Here is a 9,459-nt window from a genome sequence, read left to right on the forward strand (position 1 = left end):
CCTTAGGAAGGTTGAGACCCATGGTTTCAAATGATGTTTCATAGTATTTCTTCAAAACAATCATATATACATGGTTTTCCAAGACAGGGTTTCTCTGTGTAACAACAGTCCTGGCTGTCCTGGAACTCCCTCTGTAGACCAGGCTGGCCTCGAATTCACAGAGCTCCACTTCCATCTGCCTCCTGAGCACTGGGATTAAAGGTGTGTGTCACCACCGCCCAGCTCATGCATGTATTTGGCCTGGTTTATTCTTATATAACACTCTTCTGCTGTTATCTTAAATAATTTATCTTATATTATTTAATATTTTAAATAACCTTTTTGGACTACATTGTATAACTAATTATTGATGTTTAGAAATGCAACTGATTTTTGCGTGTTAATCTTATATTCCATGTTAACAATCTTTCTGAACTCCAAAATTAATTACAGTCTTGTAACCACTATAGATTTTCCCGTTTTGACAATCACAGTGTATTCAAAATTGGTTAATGTTCTTCCATTTTAAGTTGTTTCTGTAGCTCTGCTCACTAGCCAGAGTCTCAAATGTAATCTCAATATTCTTATTTGATATTTTTAGAAAATAAATTATATCACTACCCAGACTTTCTAATTTGCTAGATCTTTTCCTTCCTAAGATTATAACGCAACTTGTCATTTTATCTATAAACAACTACCTGAATTAGCCCATTACGGTCTTTCCTCAGTGTCCACCTCACAGTGCTTTTTTTTCTGGTTTCAACATAGAGCTCATAAAAGGCCAGGAACTGCTCTTCAAATGCTGTTTGTGTGTATGAGTGTGTAATCATCTGTTGTTGGACGTTCAGTAGAATGTTGAAAAGTCACCTGGTTCCTGTGTGTTCATTCCATGGGTAACATACATACAGAGGGCCTGAAGGGTAGCTGGTCATCACCGATTCAAGTTCCCGGCTGCTCTTTCTCTCGTACTATATGGGTTTTTCTTTCTTTTTTTAAAAGCTCATATTATGCGTTTCATTTATGTGTGTGGGTGTTTTGTCTTCATGTATGCCTGTACAACACATATGTGCCTGGTGTCTGAGGAGACCAGAAGAGGACTTCAGATCCCCCAGGACTGGAGTTAGAGACACGTGAGCCACCATGTGGGTGCTGGGGATCAAATCCTGGTCCTCTGGAAGATCACCCAGTGCTCCTAACTGCTGAACCATTCTGCAGTTCCTCTACTGCTTTTTTGGATCCATCTTCACAAGTGATGTTTCTAGGATGTTGCCGACTTAATTTGTGTTTTCACATTGACTGGCGTAAACCCAATCATGGCCTCTGCCTATCATTTTTAAATTTCTGCTGAATGTGCTTTTTAAACACTAATATTGTTTTATTTGTTTTATATTTTCTTTCATAAGCACTCTTACAGATATTTGTTTATCTTATTAGTCATTCCAGAAAGACCAGCTTGTGCTCTTGCCTGTTGTGGTCAACTCTAATTTATTTTTTTTTCTCTTTCCTTAGCGCCCTGCTTTTATCTTTACTTCTTCCCTTTTATTTTCCTTGGGCTTATTCTGCTGATGTGTTCTTGCTTAACTTGGATGCTTATCTCATTTGTTTTCTGCCTTCTCTCTTTCTAGTGTAAACACTCTCCAAACCAGAAAATTTTGGCTAGGACATAGCTCTGTGCTAGAGACTCACTCACATGCAGGAAGCTGTGGATTTGATCTGTCCCCGGGCGGAAGAGTGGTAGATCATGAATTCTGTCTGAAGAACTTATGAACAGCTGTGAGCGTTTACAAACTTCTATTTGGCTCTGCCCTTATTCGTGATATTTTTATCAAGCTGCTTTTAAATTTCCAAATTTAATGCCATATTGTTATTTATATTATTGTTAATGTACACGTGTATATGGTGTGTGTGAAGGGGGAGAGCGTGTGCATGGAGACCAGAGGACAACTTTGAGGAATTAGTTCTCTCCATCTGCGTGAGTCCCAGGAACTGAACTAGGTTGTAAGAACTGCCTGGTAAAGCATTTTCCTGGCTGAGCCATCTTGTTGGCCCTAAATTTAAATTCTTCATGGATGAATGTGTACATGTATTTATCATCTCATAAAGGCGCAGCTCACTGAATTTTCAAAAATGAAGTTTGACCAACACCAAGGTCAAGGAGAACTTAGACTGTCTGTGGCTTTCTTCCCATCTCTCCCCCTCCCAAAAGTAAGCACCATGCTGATGTGTACAGTGTAGACTGGCACGCTTTTGTGACTGATACAAATAGAATCGTACAGCATGTAAGCTGTTTTGTGCGGCTTCTTTCCATTTGGAAGATGCAGCCTCACCATCGCCTGTAAATACAGTCCGTTGTCGTTGCTATGGAGTAAGTCACGGAACGAATGTTGCCCGTTTCTTTGTTCTTTTGTTACTGGACACTTGGCTACTTAAACAGCGCTGCTATAAAATTCTAGCACTTCTTTGTGCTGCTGAGGACCAAACCAGGACTTCACACAGGCTGGCTCCCACACCGCACCACTGAGCTACACCGCTAACTATAGCACACGGGCGGGAAATGTCAGGCTCCTTAGGTATTTGCATAGTAAGCTCTGTTGATGTGGTCAGTCATTTCTCAGAGTGATTGGGCCAGTTTAGACTCCCTCCAACAGGTATGGACAGGCTTTTGTTTTAGTTTTCCACAATGCCCAGAATGAAGCTCAGGGCCTCATTTATGGCAGGCAATCCCAGCCCAGATCAGTTATCTTTATACTTGATGTCTAACTTAGGCTCTTTGCAGTCAGCCAATGGGATTTATGTACTGGCAGTTATTTGATATTTGTTAAGACTTGCCAATGATGTTTCACTACCTTCTATATGTGCTTGAGAATGTTTTTCAGCCCAGGTTCTGTGTGTGTGTGTGTGTGTGTGTGTGTGTGTGTGTGTGTGTGTGTGTGTGTGTGTGGTGTGTGTGTGGTATGTGTGTGTATGTGTGTGTGTATGTGTGTGTACGTACGTACACACGTGGAAGTCATAAGTTAACACTGGTTGTCTTCTTCAGTCCCTTTCCTCCTAATTTTTGGGGACAGGATATTTGCTGACCCTGGAGCTTGTTGATTTGGCCAGACCATCTGACCAAGAAGCTCCAAGGACTTACCTGTCCTGCCTCCAGTGAACTGGGATTATAGACATGGGACCAACTTTTTAACGTGAATACTGGGGATTCAAACTCAGGTCCTCATGCACAGCAAGCATTTTCCCAACTGAGCGTGCTGTGGGATGTTCTCTTTGCTGTGAATGTGTTGCTCTGATTGGTTAATAAATAAAGTGCTGATTGGCTGGTAGCCAGGCAGGAAGGACAAAGGGAGAGGAGAATTCTGGGAAGTAGACGGCTGAGGCAGGAGACACTGGCAGCCGCCATGAGAAACAAGATTTAAGGATACCAATAAGCCACGAGCCATGTGGCAAGGTATAGATTTATAGATATGGGTTAATTTAATATATAAGAATTAGGTAGCAAGAAGCCTGCCACAGCCATACAGTTTATAAGCAATATAAGTCTCTGTGTGTTTACTTGGTTGGGTCCGAGCAGCTGCAGGGCTTGCGGGTGAGAGAGATTTGTCCTGACTGTGGGCCAGGCAGGACCAGGAAAACTTCAGCTACAAAGAGCCGTCTCTCTTACCCCATACACCAGGGTCTTTAACGTCTCTTTTGTCATTCCCATATTCCTGTTACACAGATGGGCAAAACTGTGTGCTTTTTAAAAATCTATTCTTGTATGAATGCTTACTACCAGACTTTATACTTTAAAGTTCTATTTTTACATGGTTCCTTTTTTAAAAACTACTTTAGCTGTCTCAGTCAGGATGACTAAGGATTTTTCCAATCTTTCAATATGATGAGGAAGCATACCTCTATTTCTGTACTTTGGGTAGTCATCCTTAAACTTTAATTCATGTTCTTGGTGCATAATTTTCCTCTAAACAATACCAGGAACTTACAATAATATGCATTGATGTTTACTAGGGACCTGCTATTTATTAGAAATTGCTCTAAGCACTTCACTTTGTCACATTATCTAAAGTCTAAGAAATCAAGAAATGTGCCACGGTTACGCAAAGAGAACATGACAAGTCTGGGAATTAGTGGAGCCAGGCATGGTGATGCACAGCTATGGTCTCAGGATTTGGAAGACTGAGGCTGGAAGACTGTCACAAGTTTGAGGCCACTCTGGACTACACTGGGAATACCATGCTAGCTAAGGCTACAAAGCAAAGCCCTGCCTTTAACAAAATGACTGGTACTCACACCCAAGCAGTGACCTGGAATACTGTACTTTTAACCAGAGTCACCTTGGTTAAGATATTGAAGATAAAAGTTCTGTTTTCAACTGTCAAAGAGCATTTTTATTAAATGATAGCTTATTTGAAGGTGACTGTTATTTAGTTATTTCCTCTCTCCAATTCACATATATCCTTTCCCTTTTGGGGGGGGGCGGTCAAGACAGGGTTTCTCTGTGTAGCCCTAGCTGTCCTGGAACTCTCTCTGTAGACCAGGCTGACCTCAAACACAGAGATCTACATTCCTCCCCCTGCCTCCTGAGTGCTGGCACTAAAAACTTGCACCACCACCACCTAGGTTTATCGTTCCTTTCATCTTTAGTTCCATGTGCTTAGTACAAATCCAACTAAAAAGTTGTCTGTCGCTGTCAGACCTGGTGAGCTTTCACCTACCCACCACCGCTTGCTTTTGCAAACTTCTTTTGTCTTTAGCGTTACACAGTCACACCCTTGCATATCAAGTTGTGAATTTCATCCTACAGTGCTGGTAAATGGGTTGGTGACTAAGAGCGCATACTGCTCTCACCGAGGACCTGAGTTTGACTCGTAGCACACATGTTGGGTGGCTCAGAGCTGCATGTAACTCCAGCTGCAGTAGAATTTGGTGCCTCTGACCTCTGCAAGCACCTGCACTCACATGCTCAGATTCCACTCAGATACAGATGCATGCCCACAATTAAAATTAATAAATCTTAAAAAAGGAACTCCTACTTGGGATTCATTGAGTTTCTGAAGACATATCTTCATCAGTTCTATAGAATTGTTAGGCAGAATCTTGTTAAATAATGTATCTCTCATCTCCTCTCTATTTTTTCTTTCTAGAACTCCAGTTGTATGGATGTTTGTAGCTAGAGTTTTCCTGCCTGGCCCACAGTCAGGACAAATCTCTCTCACCTGCCAGTCCCACAGCCTCAGACCCGACCAAGTAAACACAGAGACTTATATTGGTTACAAACTGTATGGCAGTGGCAGGCTTCTTGCTAACTGTTCTTACAGCTTAAATTAATCCATTTCCATTAATCTGTACCTTGCCACATGGCTCGTGGCTTACCGGCATCTTCACATGCAGCTTGTCATGGTGGCGGCTGGCAGTGTCTCTCTCACCCAGCTTCCTGTTCTCTCTATTCTCCTCTCTGTTAGCCCCGCCTATACTTCCTGCCTGGCCACTGGCCAATCAGTGATTTATTTATTGACCAATCAGCAACACATTTGACATACAGACCATCCCATAGCAGATGTTAGATGCCAGCACTCTCTCCTTGCTAGTTGGTATTTGCAGTGGTTCATTTTATGTATCCAACTGACTGAGTTTTGAAGTGTCTGAATATTTAACTAAACATTATTTCTGAGCATGTATAAAGGTGTTCCTGGATGATATTAACATTTAAATGAGCAAACAGGCCAGGCGGTGGTGGCGCACGCCTTTAATCCCAGCACTCGGGAGGCAGAGCCAGGCGGATCTCTGTGAGTTCGAGGCCAGCCTGGTCTACAAAGTGAGTTCCAGGAAAGGCGCAAAGCTACACAGAGAAACCCTGTCTCGAAAAACCAAAAAAAAAAAAAAAAAAACAAAAAACATTTAAATGAGCAAACAGTAAAGAAGGGGGCCCTCCAGTTGGGTGTTACAGCCCATGCTTTGAATCTCAACACCCAGGAGGTAGATGAAGGTGGGTATCTGTGAGTTCAAGGCCATACTGGCTAGTGAGTTCTAGGTCAGCCAGAGCTAAAAAGGAGAAAGAGAAGGAGGAGGAGAAAAGGAGGAATCCCTCCCAATGTGGACAGACAAACAAAAGCAGAAGAAGCAGCTACATTTTTTTTTTTTTTGCAAAAATGCTTGACCATGAATATGCTACTAAGAAAATATTCGGGAAAATTTTCTTTAAAGATTGGAGAAAGGAAATGACCAATGATGAGAAAAATATGATTACCAACCTAAGCACATGCGACTTCACACAGATGAGCCAGTATTTCAAAGCCCAGTCAGAGGCTTGGCAGCAGATGAGCACAAAGGAAAAATTGAAAATCAAAGAAGAAAATGAAAAATTATTGAAGCCGGGCAGTGGTGGCGCACACCTTTAATCCCAGCTCTCGGGAGGCAGAGCCAGGCGGATCTCTGCGAATTTGAGGCCAGCCTGATCTACAGAGTGAGATCCAGGAAAGGCGCAAAGCTACACAGAGAAACCCTGTCTCAAAAAACCAAAAAAAGAAAAAGAAAGAAAAAATTATTGATAATATGGCTTTTGTGCTAAAGATAATCATAGAGAGTGGATTGCCAACTACAAAATAGAGCCCCTATGGCTTTTCAATGGCCAAGGTAACTACTCCAAGATGGGCATGCTGAAGAGAAGAATCATGCCTGAGGATATCATTACCAACTGTAGCAAAGATGCCAAGGTTCTTTCTTCTCAAAAGAGAGAGAGAGAGAGAGAGAGAGAGAGAGAGAGAGAGAGAGAGAGAGAGAGAGATGGGGTGGGTGGTTTTTGGTTGTTCAATGGGTTATGAATATTTGTCATTGACTAGGGTGGTTGATTATAAGTCGTTATTGGTAATGATCAGGAAAAAAGCTAAACAAAGGAGATTAGATTCAGGGTTATTGTTTGAAATTTTTTTTAATTTTAAAAAGGAGGATCTAGATATAAGATATTGAATCTACTCTGAAAAAAATATAGAAATGATAGGATAAAAGGGTAGATTATTGAATCTACTCTGAAAAGAGAAAAGGGAGAATATGGATATGATTAGATAAAAAGGTAGATCATTGAATCTACTTTTCAAAAACAACTACTAGTTTTAAATACTTTAGATTGGATTGGATTTTTGTATTTTGATACAAATTTGAGATTAATTTTGTTAGAACATACTCTACATACATTTTTAATCTTATTCAAAGTATTGTACCTATACAACTCATTTAACAATGTAATGCAAATTACTAGTCCTTAAAAGTTATTATTACCAACTAATTAGGATATAAAGAAATGCAGGTTAGTAGTTAGTCACCTCTTACAATCAAACTTGTAGTCAGGTTAGGTGTGTTTTCAAGGTCAAACAGAGATATATTTTAGATAGACAGGTCATCCTCAAACACTTCAGAGATCTACAGAATATGGCATTTAAAATGTTTTAATAACATAGATTCTTTTTTTTATGACATTGAGACATGTCTGCTCTTGGAAGCACCAATCTACTTCAGAAAAGATGATGGGCATCAAAGAAACTCCATATGGAGTTTATTTTCTTTGTGGCAAAAGTTAGCCACTGAGCAAAAAAAAAAATGCCCTTGCTTCAACTGCTGACAGTTACTGTCCAAAATGGACAAGCAGGACACAAAAGAAAGGACTGCCAAACCTTGCCAAGACAAGGTAGGACAGCCCTTTAGAATACCCTACTTCACAGAAAAGTCTGTCAGATATGCTAGACCTGTAGGCCAAAAATGGATGCCCCAACGTTGCAGAGGAACCGTGGGTGACTGTCCAGGCAGCCAGCTGTTTCTGTCATTTCTCATATTTTTTGGAAGTCACTTGCTTGCACTTCCTGCTTACTCAGTTAATATTTTTTCCTTCTCAGGTCTGAGGGAGTTGAAGAGTAGATAGTTGTTATAGTTTTTCTTGTTAACAAATTCAGAAAAGAAACTCACTAAAGAGGTGTAAAGTGTATAATTTTGAAAGATACCAAAAGATAGTTTTGGGTTGGTAATACAAGTTAGGATAGAAAGTGAATTAGGTACAACACTTTGGACTCAGCAAAATAGGATAAATAATGGAGTATTTTCTCTGAATTTGTCAAACATTTATGAACTGGACATTGTTAATGTATGTAATATAATTCTTGTATATGTTGTATATAATTATTGTACTTATTGTATATTTTTATATTATTTATAACTGTTTATTATTTCAGACAAAAAAGGGGAGATGTGGTGGTATATTGTTTACAATCTAAGAAATAAAGCTTGCCTGAAGATCAGAAGACAGAGCCAGCCACAGAGTTAGCCATAGAGGTTCAGACAGTGGTGGCACACACCTTTAATCCTTGCACTTGGGAGGCAGAGGCAGAGATCCCTCTGGATTTCTGTGAATTCAAGGCCACAATGGGCTACATGAGATTAATCCAGTCTAAAAGAGAAATAGCCAGGGAGTGGTGGCACACACTTGTAATTCCAGCACTTGGGATCACACACCTTTAATCCCAGCACTAGGAAGGTTGAGACAGGAAGAGATATGGCTGGGCAGAGAAAGGAATATAAGGCAGGAGGAGACAGGAATTTGCTCTCTTGCAGAGGTTCTGTCAGGCTGAGGAGTTGGTGAGGTAAGAGGTGGTAGCTGTGGCTTGCTTTGCTTCTCTGATCTTTCAGCTTTCACCCTGATACTAGCTCCAGGTTTTTATTATAAGACTATTTAGGATTCATGCAACAGCCCGTCTTAAAAGAAAGAAAGAAAGAAAGAAAGAAAGAAAGAAAGAAAGAAAGAAAGAAAGAAAGAAAGAAAGGAGGGAAGGAAGGAAGGAAAGAGGAGGCCCTCCCAATGTGGGCAGACATCATTCAATCCACAAAAGCCTCAACTGAACAAAAAGATGAGGAAGGAAGAATTTGTTCTTCCTTATTGCTTGGGCTGTAATATTGGTCCCTCCTCCTTAGGACTAGGTTGACATGATTGGCACTCCTTTGGTGTTGAGCTAGATCTTACATCATTTGCTCACCTGTTTCTCTGGTCTTCAGATTTAGACAGGAAACTATATCACCAGGCTTGTGGATCACGCACCAAAATTTGGCACACCATTATCATTTCATTTAATCAGTGGTTTTTTTTTTTTTTTTTTTTTTTTTAGCCAATAAGGAAATGCTTTTCTTCATATCCTAAAACCTCATTTATTTTCCTTTTTAAAAAATATTTACATTGGGGGCTGGAGAGATGACTCAGCAATTAAGCATGCTAGCTGCTCTTGCAGAAGACCTGAGTTCAATTTCCAGCACACACACACATGACAACTCATAACTGTCTATAAATTCAGTTCTGACCTCTGCAAGCACCAGGAAGGCATGTATGTCTGTACACCAAATGTGTGCATTGCTCATAGAGGCCAGAAGAGCATGTCAGATCCCATGAAACTAGAGTTACAGATGGTTCTGAGTCTCCATGTGGTGCTAAGAATTGAACCAGGGTCCTCT

At 40.6% G+C, this 9,459-nt stretch overlaps 1 long non-coding RNA gene across 2 annotated transcripts in view; it reads left to right on the forward strand.

The window, feature by feature from the left end:
* The first annotated feature begins 862 nt into the window (after positions 1-862).
* LOC131924404 (uncharacterized) overlaps positions 863-9,459 on the forward strand; it is a 10,069-nt gene continuing 1,472 nt past the window's right edge. The window contains exons 1-2 of one of the 2 annotated variants that reach the window (XR_009382887.1): positions 863-944; positions 1,605-1,752. This is a non-coding gene — a long non-coding RNA (uncharacterized LOC131924404). Of the gene's footprint in view, positions 1,110-1,604; positions 1,753-9,459 lie in introns of both variants that reach the window. The other variant, XR_009382888.1, reaches the window with a different exon arrangement.

Source organism: Peromyscus eremicus, chromosome 14, assembly GCF_949786415.1.
Source record: "Peromyscus eremicus chromosome 14, PerEre_H2_v1, whole genome shotgun sequence".
NCBI lineage: Eukaryota > Metazoa > Chordata > Mammalia > Rodentia > Cricetidae > Peromyscus > Peromyscus eremicus.